Genomic DNA, 14,620 nt, shown 5'->3' with positions numbered 1-14,620 from the left:
CACTTAATGTATTTATTTGAAACTTCGTACATGTCATACTAAAGCATTCTAATATTTCATTAGAGTGCGATAGGCAGTATAGCAGGCACCTCTGTTCAGGGGAACAGAACATCTATTACAAATATACTGTGTTTCACTGCACTTTCCCCTGGAAGAGCAGACTCTACACTTTCCGGCGGCATTTTTTTCAGTCCTCTGGGTATTATTTCCTCTAGAATATGTTCTTTTATTTTACCTGATAGTCGACAAGGTGGATCTTTGTTGGGAGCTCTTTTAGAAATGCCACAAGAAGGACCAGGTGCGGGACTAACACTGCATTCACCAGAATGGTCAGTTACCCATTCTCTAGCTACTGCTAACAAAATTTGCTTGTAAGTCATTTTGTTCTGTACATTAAGGCTACAATAAGTTTTAAACGGCTCTAGGCGTGCATGCTTCAGTAGTTGTGGCGCACGGGCTTAGTTGCTCCGCGGCATGTGGGATCTTCCCAGACCAGGGCTTGAACCCGTGTCACCTGCAGTGGCATGCGAATTCTTAACCACTGCGCCACCAGGGTATTCCTCCTTTTTCATTTCTAATTTTATTGATTTGAGCCCTCTCTCTCTTTTTCTTGGTGAGTCTGGCTACAGGTTTATCAATTTTGTTTATCTTTTCAAAGAACCGGCTGTTAGTTTCATTGATCTTTTCTATTGTTTTCTTCATTTCTATTTCATTTATTTCTGCTCTTTATGATTTCTTTCCTTCTACTAACTTTGGGTTTTGTTTGTTCTTCTGTCCCTAGTTGCTGTAGGTGTAAGGTTAGGTTGTTTATTTGAGATTTTTCTCGTTTCCTGAGGTAAGATTGTATTGCTATAAACTTCCCTCTTAGAACTGCTTTTGCTGTGTCCCATAGGTTTTCGAGTGAATATAACCTGGGCATATACAGTTGTGTACACATATACATTATGTGTCTGGTACATAATAGATGCCTGATAAATATTTGTTAATGCAAGTTCCTCAGCCATTTTATACTTTTTGCTTTGTGCATCTGTACCTTTATGTTAAAAAAAGACATTCTTTTTGTACAACATATCATGAACTTATTTCCAAGTCAGTAAGTATATAACTTTCATGGTTATTTCATTGTGTGAAATGAATATCACAGTTGATATATCTTTCACTCAATTATTGGGCATTTTGGTTGCATATAAAAGATTTAGACCTTGGTGTGGGACAAATCTAAAGCCTGCCCTCTTTCCATTATTCCTTGTTGTCTAGATGCTAGAGGGTAACCTAATAAAGTGTGGTTAATATCCATTTGGGGGAGACAAAATAAAGTGTTGAATTATCTCTACTGGAAGAACAGAGAAAATCCAAAGCTGGTGATCATCCTCAGGCTTTGTTTTATAAAATGAGCAGCAGGCTAGAACCATTTTGTGAAGTAGGGAAAAGACTGAGAATAAAATGTACAGTGGCTAATCCATAATTGGGTTAGAGAACTGGGAGGGGATTGGTTAGTAGTCAAACTTGTGCTTAATCAGATCAGGTTTGTCATTTTATAGCTTTTGGCTTAAAACAAATCAGTAATATTAGTGTGTATTTAGGTAAGGAAGTTAAGCCATAGAGATTTTTTTTTAATTACTGTTTTTTTTTTAGATTTTATCAATGTTAGTATCTTTCAGACATCTTTCCTGAATGAGCTTAGGACCTCCAGTGAGTCCTTATTAGGTCAAGTGTAACTTCACGTTGCTTCTAAGTGTTGATTAGCATCATCATTCATTTAAATAAATCATTATTTTTCATTTAGTTTTCTCAGGTGCTTAATTCATCCACCCACCCACTCTTTCTTTACTATCTCATACTGATTAGACTTTTTTTTCAGGCAAAGAAGTAAACTATGGTTCTGAGGATTGTTTTTAAGTGGGATGGTGATATGAGATATAATAAGAAAGCTTGAGGAGAGGAAACATTTTGAACCACTGGTGTTTGGGAATTTACCCATAACAGGTTATGTTCAATTTTGGGGTAAATGTGTTTTTTGTTTGCTTGTTTGTTTTTCATCTTCATGAGTTTGAGAAGGAGGAAAAAATCCCCTGTTATTTTTTTCTTCAAATCTGAACTAGGAGTTTCAGGCCCAAACCTTGAGTGGATGATTGAATCAGGAGAGGCCAGAAAGGGGCCCTCTGCCAGGTGAGAGGGGCCACTGGCCCCTGCTTCCTGAAAGAGACTCTATACCTTGTATAGTAAAACTGTTCAAAACCACAAAATGCTCTGGGAGGAAGGATTTAGAGCAGGAAGGATTTGGAGAATTTATTTTTAATAATATCCCTCATGTAATGAGATCATTACAGTAACAGTTATGGAGCATTTACTAAGGGCTGTGCCCTGCACTGTGCTCATCACGTACAGTGTCTTGTTTTAATATGCAAAACAGCTTTGTGAGGTAGGTTCTGTTACCCCCATTTTCACAGATCTTTTAAGCTGCACAGCAGAGATTCAGACCCAGAAGGGTTGGTCTCCAGAGTCTGTGCTCTTGACCACTGTACGTTACCAGCTGTTCTGCCAATCTGGGCTTAAATAAGCTCAAGCATTCCCCTTCCCTAATCTTGTCCCCAAGACTTACAAACTTCTCTGCTCTGATCCAAGAGAGATCGCCTCACTGTGTCCTCAACGGCCTGGGTTAGCAGAGCGCACAGAGTCTGCAAAGGCGTCACACAGTATGTGTTGGGCCCCCAGGCAGGGACCCCAGGCATTGGTGGTAACCCCACCCAGGCTAATGGCCCAGGATGGCTGGGTTTGGGGGTGACGGGAGATGAATACATGCCATGGTATTTGGGAGCTTATGAACACGCCTGCCACGATAGCGGCTCTTACATCCTGTCTTGGAATAAAGGGAAACAAGGAATCGGCTTAGTGCATGTTCTCCAGGATGAAGAGAATCTTCTCAGTCTCCTCATTAAGGCCATTTTTTTGTATCCAGCCTGGGATTCAGGGCACTATCAACTCACCTACGGCAGTTCTCCATCAATGTCAAGTCTGGTACTAAGATATTATTTGCAAGGCTTAGGTTAGGGACTTGCTGGGGCCAAAATATTTCCACTTATTGGAGAACAGAGTGGGATTCAAGACCACATTCTTGGTCTATTATTTTTCTCTTTGTAATCTCTTTGGGTTTCACACATGTGTCATTTGATGACTTTTAAAGGAGCCTCAGATTGTCTTGATATTGACTTGATATGTCTGACCTAAGCGTTTCACAGAATATCTCTGAGTTTTCTAAAATACTGTCTGAGCCTTAAAAACCTCTAGCCATTTCTCCAAAGCTTTCCTGTTGATTTGAGAGCATTTTAAGTTGCAGAAGCTCTGGGTCCATCTTTTTTCTTTATCTGGAAGACTGCTGCCTACTGCACATGGTCCATGCACTGATAATGAGACTGGAATTGATCTCTCCATGGAGAACCAAGGAAAAACTTTCATGGAAATCCTCTTTTTAGCATCTTCTTTATTGCTTGTCCTATATAATAAAAGGGCAACTCTTTCTCTGGTCTTCCCCTGAAGCTGATGTATTTAAAAATAGAATGAATGTAAAGAATGCTTGTTGTGAACTGTAAGAGTGCATTTTAGCTAAAAATGGCCTTCTCCTTTTAGCTTCCAGGCGAAGACACAGAGGAGAAAGGCAGGCAGAAGTTGGGGGTTGGAGGGTTGACATATTAATATAGTTGGTTTTCTTTTTCTCTGCTGGCTGCTGTCATTTTCTGCCTTGGAAAGTACCTAAGTGGTGCTTGGAAATAAACTCTCCCAGGGAAGGTGGTATGAATATTGATAGTTTTTTTTTTTTTTTTTTTTTTTTGCGGTACGCGGGCCTCTCACCGCTGTGGCCTCTCCCACTGTGGAGCACAGGCTCCGCGGCCATGGCTCACGGGCCCAGCCGCTCCGCGGCACGTGGGATCCTCCTGGGCCAGGGCACGAACCCGCGTCCCCTGCATCGGCAGGCGGACTCTCAACCACTGCGCCACCAGGGAAGCCCAATATTGATAGTTTTAATTAAAAATCACTTTCTGTCTCTTTGCATGACTTCATTCTTCTTACCTTTTTTCCTAAATATCATGTGTTAAAAACAATATTGAGTTTAAATACAGTGCTAAGTAACCATGGTTAACAGCAGAAGACAGGTAGCTCTTCCTTTGATTAAAACAAGTGACTTCTAACAGAGCCTCCGCTGAGGGGCTTGAAGACTGCATAAGTGGTCACTCTACCTTCTGTTTCTAGAAATAAATTTTTCCTAAGGCTAAAAAGGAAGCCAAGGCCACAGCTCTGAAAGGGGGAGGTTTTTCTTACTGTCGATTAGTGCTCAGTTAACTTTATTAGGGAAGTAATTAGCTTGGGAAAGACTTTAAGTTATACCTTCTACACCTTTCTTCAGAGAGTCTTCACATACACTGATGCTAAGGTGAGGAGAATTGGTTTCTTCACAATGCAGAAGGCTAGATGGAAAGTATTCTTTGCCTCTGCAAAACCAAGATAACTAGTATTTCTTGCTGATGATAAGGCATGAGGGCTGGCTGCATAGAAGTAGTGTCCCAACTCTAGGCACAGCTGGGACCCTTTGCCATCTTACAATGTCCTGTTGGAATTCCAAGCAGATGAAGCCGAGCCCAGAAGTAGTCACAACTATGAAACAATCCTATTGTCAGGCTTTGGCTGCCCTAATTTATATCATGTAGTTCGGATTTGTTCTTTTCCATTTCCTTGCCTGGAATGCCTTTCTCTTACTCTCTTTGGTTTGAGTACGATTAGTTTTTCCAATGTGTTTCTCAAGTTTTACCTACTTAGTATTACAAGTTTTCCGTTCCCAGCCTTAAGAGATCGCCCTTTTCTCTGGAATCCCGTTGTGACTTGTCCCTGCTTCATGCATTTAGTCCTTCATTCACACTGTTCCCTCTGTCTGATTACGCTTCTCCCAGGTCTTTGCACGAGTGGCTTTTTCTTGAGAAATTCTTCAAGTCTGAACTGAATGCCACTTCTACAGAGAGACCTTCTCTCACTACCATTCTAAAGTAGGAGGTCTTTCTGTATATTCAGAGACCGTCAGGTTCCTAGTATCCAGCACAGTAACTAGCACATAGTAAATGTTTGTTGAATGAATTAACAAATGAATTTATTTGTTATTTCAATTTAATGTGTAATGATTTTCAGCTTAAGAACAAACACTTTGGGAGTAAATTCAAACTATGAATTGGAAAGAATTGAAATCTTTAAAATACTGAGTCTTTCATTCCGCAAATATGGTAACTCTCAAAATTTATTAAGGTCTTCTTTAAAGTTTCTCAGTAAACTTTTGTAAGTTTCCTTGCAGAAGCTTTATATGTGTCTTGTTGTATTAGGTTGGCCAAAAGGTTCGTTCGGATTTTTCCCTAAGATGGTTCTAGTAGCACTTAGTTGTCTTTAACTTCATTCGAAACAATTTTTTTAGATTGTATTGTGATGGCTGTCATATCAGCGTGCATTGAAAACAAAAAATCATTAAAATTGGTGAATTTTTGCGTGGCCATTTTAATATTGAAGATGGAAGAAAAAAACATTTTTGGCGTATTATGCTTTATTATTTCAAGAAAGGGGAAAGCACAACTGAAACACAAAGATTTGTGCAATGTGTGGAGAAGGTGCTGTGACTGATCAAACATGTCAGAAGTGGTTTGTGAAGTTTTGTGCTGGAGATTTCTTGCTGGACGGTTCTCCACGGTCGGGTAGACCAGTTGAAGTTGATAGCGATCAAATTGAGACATTAATTGAGAACAATCAACATTATACCACGTGGGAGATAGCCGACATACTCAAAATACCCAAATCAAGCGTTGAAAATCATTTGCACCGGCTTGGTTATGTTCATTGCTTTAACGTTTGGGTTCCATATAAGTTAAGCGAAAAAAACCTTGACAGTACTTCCACATGCGATTCTCTACTTAAACGTAAGGAAACGTTCCGTTTTTAAAACAAATTGTGATGCGTGATGAAAAGTGGATACCGTACAATAACGTGGAATGGAAGAGACCGTGGGGCAAGTGAAATGAACAACTACCAACCACACCAAAGGCCGGCCCTCATCCAAAGAAGGTGATGTATATATGATGGGATTGGAAGGGTGTCCTCTACTATGAGCTCCTTCCAGAAAACCAAACAATTAATTCCAACAAGTGCTGCTCCCAATTAGACCAACTGAAAGTAGCACTCAATGAAAAGTTCCAGAATTAGTCAATAGAAAGTGCATAATCTTCCATCTGGATAACGTAAGACCACATGTTTCTTTAATGACCAAGCAAAAACTGTTACAGCTTGGCTGGGAAGTTCTGATTCATCCGCTCTATTCACTAGACATTGCACCTTTGGATTTCCATTTATTTCAGTCTTTACAAAATTCTCATAATGGAAAAAAATTTCAATTCCCTGGAAGGCTGTAAAAGGCACCTGGAACAGTTCTTTGCTCAAAAAGATGAAAAGTTTTGGGAAGATGGAATTATGAAGTTTCCTGAAAAATGGCAGAAGGTAGTGGAACAAAACGGTGAATGTGTTCAGCAAAGTTCCTGGTAAAAATGAAAAGTGCGTCTTTTATTTTTATTTAAAAACCGAAGGAACTTTTTGGCCTGCCCAATATTTATTACCAGATGTAATTTATAAATAGTATCTCTTTACATTTCATTTTTATTACTTGCATATAGAAAAATAAAAAGAACAAAAACTTTGATAACTCCTAGAATTGAGACATAAAAGAAGAGATGCAACGCATGTCTGCTTGTGTAAGGAACTAAGAAATTTTCTGCAAAGTAATTCATGCTAGTAGATGAAATCTGTGGGATGCCAGGGTATGTTTCAAGGGGAGTAGTACGAGTAAACAGGAATGACTCTGCCTGTTCTGCTCATATTCTCTGTGATCTCCTAGTTTTTCTCTGGGGATCTTGAGAAAAATGTTTTTGTTTATCTTTAAACAGTGTTTAATGCACATCTGACTGTATTATGATAGATGGATATAATTTAAATAAGACATGATCAAACTTTTAATCCAGTTATTTCTATGCAAAAAAGTCATTATGTATTTTAATATAGAAAATAAATATGATTTTTGAAGTTGATTTTTAAAAATACTTTAGCATTTTAAAGTTGAAGTTGAGAAAATTTGTTTCTTAACTTCCATTACTTTAATAGTATGACTTTTGGCAAATATGTGATTTCTGACTCAGTGCCTTCAATTCCAAAACATTGATGATGCCTATCCTTTGTGACCCCATGGGGTTTTGGTACAATAAACAGAGTATATCTAAAACCCTTTGAGTTCTTAGGAAGGAAATATATAAAATAAGTATAATGAAATTATTCATCTCAAGTTCCTAGCACGAGGCCTTGCACAGAGTTGGTTCAATACATATTTATTAATTTATCATGAGAAAAGGAGTCTGTGGGATAGCACTTATAAAGCAATAGAAAGATATTTTACATTTCTACATTTCTTAGATTGTGTCACAATGCAGTCCACATCCAGGACTTAGAGTTTTCTAAAGAACTCTATTACATGGTAAAGTGTTTCAAATGGCAGGTTATGATCCATTAGGGAGATAGGATATCAATTTAATGGGTTATGGCTAGCATTTTGAAGTAATGGAATAAAATGGAAATAAGTATCAGATGGCATCATAAGTAATAACAGTATTTCCTGAAACTTTTGATTCATATATCTGAGTGTGTGTGTGTTTCCTGGGTCATGATGTAAAATATATTTCTTCGGTAGGTTGAGGTTAAAAAAAGTTTTGAAGGCCACTGATATAATTATACAGATTATAATTTACACAGAGCTGTTCTCGTTTTGCTTGATTTAAGAAGACAAATAATTGGAACAGAATTATAGTTTGCTGCTAAGCAGCAAGGAAAATAACAGAATTCTATGCCAGAAAAGCTGTATAGGACTCCCCCCACTGCAACCCCGGGTGGGGAGGTAATTAGAAGAAACTAAAATACACCTGCTTTACTAATCAAGTCATGTCCTGGGAGGTCCTTGGTCAATTTTTTTTTCCTTTGGCCATGCCGTGTAGCATGTGGGATCTTAGTTCCCTGACCGGGGATCGAACCCGTGCCCCCTGCCGTGGAAGCATGGAGCCCTAACCACTGAACCACCAGGGAATTTCCTGGTCAAATTTTTCTTTATAAGCTTCCCTCCCCTCATACTGTGCAGTTAATGATTTTCTCATTTCTTATAGGAAACAAATGGCACTGTCAAATTATGACTATCAACTAATGTTTTTAAGTCACACCAAGAACTGTGCACATCCTATCATGAAGACAAATTTTACATATTGCTTAGAAGGAATGAAAATTTATATTGTTCACATTCCTGTAACAAGTCCCTCTCTTTCTTCAAATTATGCTAACTTGCTACTTAATATATCTACCTGAGGAAAGCTTCCTCACTGAACCTATTTCAAATGAGGCGACAGAGCTTTACATTTATTTTCAACATTTTACTATGAAAAGTTCATCCATACAGCAAGGTTGAAAGGATATGCCCACCATCTAGGTTCTACCATTAATTCTTTTGTTGTATTCTGCCACATCTATCCATTAAACCATTTTATTTTTTTATGCTCTTTGAAACAAATTACAGTTTTCCGCCACTTTTCCCTAAACATTAACATGCACGTCATTAACTCAAGTTCAGTATTTAAAGTTTCTTCTCTAGATGTAAAGTTTATATACAATGAAATGCACACATTTTTAACATACATTAGCTGAGTTTTGACAAATTCATTAGCCTGCTACCCAACTTCTGTTAATATGTAGAACACTACTATCCCACCAAAAAGGCCCCTTATACCGTCCCTAGTCAACTCCTACCCCACCCCAAGGCAGTTTTTTCCACCATAGATTAATTTTGCCTATTCTAGAATTTCATATAAATGGAACCATACAGTGTGTGCTCTTGTTTCTGGCTGCTTTCACTCATCATAATGTTTCCGATTTTCATTTATGTTGTCGTGTGTGTAATTTGTTTGATGCTGAGTAGTATTTCATTATATGAATGTAACACAGTTTGTATATTTTTTCTCCTATTGATAAACATTTGGGCTCTTTCTAGTTTAGGGCTATTATGATAAAACTGCTGTGAACGTTCTTTTTTTTTAAATATTTATTTGGCTGCGTCGGGTCTTAGTTGCTGCACGTGGGATTCATTGTTGCAATGCGCCAGCTCAGTAGTTGCAGCACACGGGCTCTAGAGAGCACGGGCTCAGTCGTTGTGGCACATGGGCTTAGCCGCCCCGCAGCATGTAGGATCTTAGTTCTCTGACCAGGGATTGAACCCATGTCCCCTGCATTGGAAGACAGATTCTTAGCCACTGCACCACCAGGAATTCCAATGAACATTCTTATAGAAGTCTTTTTTGTGAACATAAATTTTCATTTCTTTTGGATAGATACCTAGGAGTGACATTACTGGGTCGTATGGTAAGTGTGTTAAGAAATGCACTGTGTCTTCCAAAGTGGTTGTGCATTTGGCACTCTCACTGGCAGTAGAGTTTTGATTAGATGTCTCCACGTTTGCCCATGCTCAGGGAGGTAATAGCAGGGCCATCCATAACACCTCACTCCTTTGGAACAGTTGCTCCATTGTGCCTACAGGACATAGTTGTAGATGGTGAGCAAACGTGTAATGTTGTGTGAGTGGAGGTCCCGAACTGTTTATGCACACACCGGAAAAAAGAAAGTGCTACCAGCAGAAGGATGAAAAAGCATTGTCTTCGAGACAGAGAATAAAGGGACTAATAGAAGGACCCTTGGACCAGCCTCTGTCTGTTGGTGTCCCCAAACTTATCTCATTGCTAATTTAAAGAAAGGCCTAGCCCAGAGGAGAGAGTAACTCTTTGGCAATATTCTAAACCAAGTTGCTACCTATTTCCCTGGGAATAATTGTGTGTGTGTGTGTGTGTGTGTGTATATATATATATATATATATATTTGTTTTCTTGTACTGTACATTTACTGCACAACTCTCAGGTACCTGTAGAATGGGTTTTTAATTTCTATTCCATATTCCTGTCAGTTTGCATGTTTTTCTTTATTCTGTTAATATGGTGAATTGCATTGATTGATTTTCAGATATTAAATCAACATTGCATTAAATGTTGTAATGTGTTATTTCTTTTTTATGTTATTGGATTCAATTTGCTATTTTGTTTTAGGGGTTTTTAAATCAATAGATTTATGAGATTTATGAAAAACAATGATCTGTAATTTTCTGTCCTTGTAAGTCCTTCAGTTTTGGTATTGAGTTTATTCTGATATCATAAGACAAGTTGAAAAGTATTCTCTATAAGAGCATGTATAAGATTAATATTATTTCTTTGTTAATTTAGAAGTCACTAGTGAAGTGATATGGCCTGGAGATTTCTTTTGGGAAAGGTCTTTAATTATGGGTTCATTTTCTTTCATAGGTATAGGGTTATTTAGATTTACTTTTAATTCTTGTGTTAGTTTTAGTAAGTTGGTTTTTCTCTATTTTTCTTGTCCATTTAAATTTTCAAGTTTATTGGCATAAAGTTGTTGGTAATATCTTATTGTCCTTTTTATATCTACTGCATGGTTTGTAATGACGTTGCCTTTCATTTATATTAGTTTTTGCTTTGCTCTTCAATTGTTTCTTAGATAAAAGTTAGCATTTTATGCCCACTGTCTGTGACATGATTTATACATTTAAAAACATTTTCTGGAGATCACTTCATAGCAGTATTCAAGAGTCTTTCTCATTTTTAAATGTTGCACAGTACTTAATTGTGTGGCTGTTCATGCCTCCAGTCCCCCCCTTTTTTTTTTTTGCGGTACGCGGGCCTCTCACTGTTGTGGCCTCTCCCGTTGCAGAGCACAGGCTCCGGATGCGCAGGCTCAGTGGCCGTGGCTCACGGGCCCAGCCGCTCCGCGGCATGTGGGATCTTCCCAGACCGGGGCACGAACCCGTGTCCCCTGCATCGGCAGGTGGACTCTCAACCACCGCGCCACCAGGGAAGCCCCCAGTCCCCTTTTAATGAATGTTTGGTTTGTTTTCAGTCTTTTTACAGTAACAAATAGTGCTGAAGGGAATACCTTTGTATGTATGTATTAAAACAAACTTGCTGGTTATGATCTCATTTATATGTGGAATCTCAAACAAAAACAAAAACCAAGTTTATAGAACAGATTGGTGGTTGTTAGAGGTGGGAGTTGGAGGGTGGGCAGATGGGTAAAGGGAGTCGAAAAGTACAAATTTCCATTTATAAAATAAATGTGGTGATGTAGTGTACAGCATGGCGAGTATAGTTAATAATACTCTATTGCATGTTTGAAAATCGCTAAGGGAGTAGTAAATCATCAAAGCTCATGTCACGAAAAAAATTCTATAACTATGTATGGTGATATATGTTAACTAGACTTACTGTGGTGATCATTGCACAGTGTATACAAATATCGAATCATTATGTTATGTACCTAAGTTGTATGTTATGTACCTAACATATAAAGTTGTATGTCAGTTATACCTCAATAAAAAATTAAGTAAAAAAATTTTTTGCTAGTGTTATCTTTGGGATAGATTTCTAGAAATGGGATTTCCTAAAAATGGGGGAGGGGCAATAACTATAGATTAAATTTAAGAGCTTTAACAACCAAATACAGTAGATGATCCTTGATTGGATCCTGCTATGAAAAAGTGAGCTATAAATAACACTTTGAGGACATGGGTAAATTTAAATATAGAGTGGGTGTGAGATGAAACTAGAGAGCTATTTTCATGTTGGGGAGGAAATACCATTGTATTTAGATAGGAGAATTTTTTCTTTTCTTTTAGAAGTGAAGTATTTTGGCATAAAATGTCTTAATGTGTGACACTTTGAAACAGCTCAACCACAATAATAAAAAATGAAATAGATTGATAAATCAATAAAGCTAATATGACAGAATGTTAATAATGGCTGAATCTTAGTGGATTTATAGGCGTTCATTGTACTATTTTTTCTACTTTTGTATATGTTTGTAAATTTCATAATAAAAATTAAAAAAATTATACAAGCATATATATTATGTATCTAGTGAGTTATTCTTGTATTATTTTATCTTTACATGTGACTTTATGCATAATAAGGATTTTTTTCTTAAAAACATTTTGTCTGATACTAATGATCTCATAATCCTCTTATATAGTATCTCAAAATACTGGTGTAATTTCTTTTGGTTAATATTTGCCTGGAAGTTGGTCCAGAGGTTGCAGCTGCAGAGGAACCACCCAAGGAGAGCTGCAAAGATGCTGTCTGGACACGTGGCCTTGGGCTGTGGCTTGCACCCTCCCTTGGCAGGCCAGACTGGTCTTCAGAATGCTCTGGGATCATCCTTCATTGCCACAGGGAACCTCCATGCCTCTTAACACTTGTCTTCAGAAGACTGGCACTGCTGAGGTATCCTCTGTTCTTGAAGAGCGTAATCTTGGAGCCAAAACCTCTGTTGACTGTGAAGAAATGGGGTGTGTCTCAAGTATTGGTGATAGTATTGCTTGAATACATGGGCTGAGGAATGTTCAAGCAGACGAAATGGTAGTGTTTTCTTCAGGCTTAAAGGGTATGTTTCAACTTGGGAACTGACAATGTTGGTTTTGTTGTGTTTGGACATGATAAACTAATTAAGGAAGGAGATACCATGAAGAGGATGGGAGCCATTGTGAATGTTCTAGTTGGTGAGAAGCTACTGGGTTGTATAGTAGATGGCCTTGGTAATGTCACTGATGGCAAGGATCCAGTTGGTTCCAAGACCCATTTGTGAGTTGGCCTGAAAGCCCCTGGCATCACTTCTCCAATCTCTGTGCAGAAACCAGTGCAGACTGGCATCAATGCTGTGGATAGCTTGGTGCTGATTGGTTGTGGTCAGTACAGGCTGACGATTGGTGACTGACAGACTGGCAAAAACATCAATGATTGACATAATTATTAACCAGAAACATTTCAGCGATGGATCTGATGGAAAGAAGAAGCTATACTATATCTACACTGCTATTGGTCGGAAGAGATCCACTGTTGCCCAGTTGGTGAAAACACTTACCGATGTGGATGCCATGAAGAACACCAGTGTGGTCTCAGCCACTGCTGCTGACACTGCCCTCCATCAGTACCTGACTCCTTATTCTTGCTGTGCTGTGGGAGAGTATTTTAGGGATAATGGCAAACATGCTTTGATCATCTATGATGAATTATCCAAACAGGCTGGTGCCTCTGCTGATCTGCAGACACTCAGCTACTCGTGAGGCCCAGCCTGACGATGTGTCCTACTTACACTCCCATGTACAGGAGAGAGCAGACATAATGAACGATTCTTTTGGTGGTGGCTCCTTGACTTTACCAGAAACACAAGCTGGTGATGTGTCTGCTTACATTCCAACGAATATCGTTCCTATCAGTGACGGACAGATCTTGGAAACAGAATTGTTCTACAAAGGTATCTGCCCTACCATTTACATTGGTTTTTCTGTGTCCTGTGTCAGGTCTGCTGCCCTCACCAGGTCTGTGAAGCAGGTGCAGGCACCATGAAGTTGAAATTGGCTCCTATGGTGAGGTTGCTGAGTTTGCCCAGTTCAGTTCTGACCTCCATGCTTCTGCTCGACAACTCTTGAGTCGTGGTGAGTATCTGAGTTGCTGAAGCAGGGACGGTATTCTATGGCTGTTGAAGAACTCGCAGCTCTTATGCTGGAGTGAGTATCTTGATAACTGGAGCTGTTTCTATTTGTGTGTGTGTGTTTTGTTTTTGTTTTTGCTGAGGTATTTAAAAGCAAATCTTAGATGGCATGCTATTTTACCCAGCTGCTTCATTATGATTTGAAAGACAACATTTTTCCTTAGGTAACCGCAAATCCATTTTTACATCTGACAAAGGAGATAAAACATTTCTGAAATTTTAATACAAACTATTAACATTTCTCCAATTATCTCAAAAAATGCCTTTTTACAATTATTTTTTTCAGATCAGAGTCCAAACAAGGTCCACATCTTGAATTTGGTTCTTAGGGTCTCTAGGATCTCTTTTCATCTGGAGGAGTGCTCCTTTTCCCCTCCCTTATTCCATTTACTTCTTGAAGAAAGTGGGTCAGTAGTCCTGCTGTCTAGAAGTGAGATCTAAAGACTTGATTAAATTCTGTTTCAAGTTTTGATGAGACTAGCTGTAGGTGATGTTACAGACTTCATATTGTTTCATCACCTGGAGAACCACATAGTGTCAGATTGTCTCACGTTTTCAGTAATGCTTAATTCAGGTGGTGACAGCCTAGTTCCTTCATTGTGAAGTTTCCCAATAGTCTTTTAACTAATGATTTTAATATCTATTGATGACCATTGTCTGATTCATTTTGAAATAGGGGTTGCAAGATGGTGATTTTCTAATTTGATCATTACTTCTACATTTATTAGCTAGAAGTCTTCTGTATAGAAAAACTTTTCTGCATCCTTTAGGCTTATTTGGTTACCCTGAAATACTGTTCATACCGAAAAGACAGGAAAGATCTTTAATTATTTCCATTAAATTATCCAATTTCAGAATAATGTGTTGGTTACCTAGCAACCTCCATCATGTCCAAAGAATTTCTCTCTCT

The 14,620-nt window shown here is 38.5% G+C and overlaps 1 pseudogene across 1 annotated transcript; it reads left to right on the top strand.

Annotated features, from left to right (window-relative positions):
• Positions 1–12,292: 12,292 nt before the first annotated feature.
• On the top strand, positions 12,293–13,730 carry LOC308622292 (ATP synthase subunit alpha, mitochondrial-like; annotated as a pseudogene). Its single transcript has one exon. The product of its transcript is annotated as an ATP synthase subunit alpha, mitochondrial-like (transcript).
• The last annotated feature ends 890 nt before the right edge of the window (positions 13,731–14,620 follow it).

Source organism: Mesoplodon bidens (genome assembly GCF_964165515.1).
Source record: "Mesoplodon bidens genome assembly, chromosome: 9".
NCBI lineage: Eukaryota > Metazoa > Chordata > Mammalia > Artiodactyla > Ziphiidae > Mesoplodon > Mesoplodon bidens.
Note: the sequence above shows the minus strand (reverse complement) of the source record. Positions and strands in the feature narration are given on the sequence as shown.